We start from the raw sequence: 2,577 nt of genomic DNA on the forward strand, positions 1-2,577 counted from the left end.
CAGGCTGGCCTCAGATTCAAGGGATCCTCCTCCCTCAGCCTCCTAAGTGTTGAGATTACAGACATGCACAACCACATGTGGCTGGGTACATACCGTTATGTGGACCTGCTTTCAGTTCTCTTGAGTATATGCCCAGTAAAGTTATATGGCCTACTAGGTCACGAAGCCAAGCCACATAGCATTTTGGGGAAGTTCAGAATTGGTCTTCACAGTGGTCGGGCCAACTTACCTTCCGCACAGCAATGCAGGAAGAAAGCACATCTCTACGTGCTCACCAATGCTGCGGCTGCCGTTTGAGTGTTGGCACCCTCCAAAATAAATATGCTGAACGTGCTCACTAACGTGACAGCATTAGAAGGTGAGGGAGTCCAGAGCTGGCTGTCTTCTGAGAGCTCCACCCCCATGAATGCGATTGGCTCTTTACGGAAGACATCAGCCAGCTCCTTCCACCATGTGAAGACAAAGCAGGAAGGTACTGTCTGTGAAGCAGCAGGAGAGCGCTCCTCAGACACTGAGTCTCACAGTGTTTTTATCTCAAGTTTCTCAGCCTCTGGAGCAGTGAAGACTATATCTCTGTTGCTTATAAGTTACCCTGTCTAAAGTATTTCATTATAAAATCCTAAACAGACTAAGACAACTTATGTGACTACTTTTATAAATCAAGGCCATCCTAGTGGGCATGAAAGGATATATAATTATGGATTTGATTTGCATTTCTCTGGTGGCTAATTATATTGAGGATCTTTAAGTGTGTTTCTTTGCTTTGTATATATGTTTGGATAAATGTCCATTCAGATCTTCATCTGTTTTTACTTTAGTAAAAGCTTCAGATTAATACTGACTTCTGGGCTTCATCAGAAACTGAGCCTACTGACTTGATTTTGATATACTTGTGTATGGGTTATACTTTCTTGGTTTTTTGTGTTTAATTTTTATAGAAAACTGAACAGTGAAAACATTGTAGTGTAGATGTGCGGGTACCAGCACGGCTGCCAGAGCACCGGAGGATCATCTGTCCTGTGGAAAAGACAAGCAAATAGAAGTTAGACAGGAGGAGAATGGCCTTAAAGCAGATTTCCAGCAACAAGTGCTTTGGGAGATTGCAGAAAGTTTTTGAACATGAGAGTGTGGAGCTAAAATGTAAAATAAAATTGGCTGTCTACTTACCACAAAAGGCAGAAACTGCAAAGAACCCTACCCTGTATTGGCTTTCTGGTTTAACTTGCACAGAACAAAATTTTGTATCAAAATCTGGTTACCTTCAAGCTGCCTCAGAACATGGCCTTGTTGTCATTGCTCCAGATACCAGCTCTCGTGGATGCAGTATTAAAGGAGAATATGATATCTGGGACTTTGGCACTGCACTGGGTTTTATGTGAATGCTACTGAAGATCCTTGGAAAGCTAGTTACAGAGTATACTCGTGTGTAAGGAGGAGCTTCCCCAACTCATAAATGCCAATTTCCAAGTAGACCCCAAAGGATGTCTATTTTTGGTCACTTCATGGGAGGCCATGGAGCTCTGATTTGTGCTTTGGAAAATACAAATCCATGTCAGCATTTGCTCCAATTTGCAACCCAGTTCTCTGTCCTTGGGGGAAAAAAAAACCTTTACTGAATATTTGGGAACAGATCAAAGTAAGTGGAAGAGTTATGAAGCAACTCATCTTGTGAAGTCTCATCCCGGTTCTCAGCTAGACATAGTTACTGATTGATCAAGGAAAAGATGACCAGTTCCTTGTAGACGGGCAGCTGCTCCCAGATAAATCCATCACTACTTGTACACAAGAGAAAATGCCTGTGGTTTTTAGATTACAAGAAGTTTGTGAAGGGCTGGGGAGATGGCTCAGTGGAATAAGCGCTTCCCTGGCAAGCGCAAGGGCCTGAGTTCAATTCCTCGTTCCGAAAAAAAAAAAAAAAAAGAAGTTTATGATCACAGTTACTACTTCATTGCCTCCTTTATTGCTGATCACATCAGACATCATGCAAAATATCTGAATGCATGAAAAACTTCAGATGAAGGAATCTCTTCAAGATTATAAAAGTTAAAGAATTAATGAGAAAAAACATCATTAAATACAGGATTTCATAATGCTAAAAGATTCCTTCCACAGTTGAATCACCTTCTGATTGAATACAGAAAAAACGCTTCTCATTAAAAGTTATTTTAGCAGTGTTCACATAGGAAACTTACTAATTCTCTTTTGCTGTCATTTGGAAATCTTTGTATATTAATCTCAGGACACTGAATATGAGTACACTCCTGTTCATATCATAGAATAATAACTCTGGAACAGAGCATATAAAGCTTATTTAGCCCAGATTCCATCTTTTCCAGACTTCCAGCCTCTGAAGTCGTGGACTGTCCACTTGGTTTCTAGGAGGCAGTTCGTTAGTGGCTGCCAGCTGTAGAGCAAGGAAGAATGCCAACAAAAGAATCCTGCCATTGTGTCTGCGGGACAGCTAGGACTGGAAAGCAGGTTTTGAAACTGCAGTCCAGTGATTTCTTTCTTATTTTTTTAGCTCACTAAGTATATGAGCATTGGTTTTTGTGATAAGTCTCTTCTGAACTAACTACA

At 41.0% G+C, this 2,577-nt stretch overlaps 1 pseudogene; it reads left to right on the forward strand.

Moving 5' to 3' along the window:
- Window positions 1-1,055: 1,055 nt before the first annotated feature.
- On the forward strand, window positions 1,056-2,004 carry LOC101566248 (annotated as a pseudogene).
- Window positions 2,005-2,577: the final 573 nt, after the last annotated feature.

The sequence above is a fragment of the Octodon degus genome, unplaced genomic scaffold, assembly GCF_000260255.1.
Source record: "Octodon degus isolate 3935 unplaced genomic scaffold, OctDeg1.0 scaffold00181, whole genome shotgun sequence".
NCBI classification, from domain to species: Eukaryota; Metazoa; Chordata; class Mammalia; order Rodentia; family Octodontidae; genus Octodon; species Octodon degus.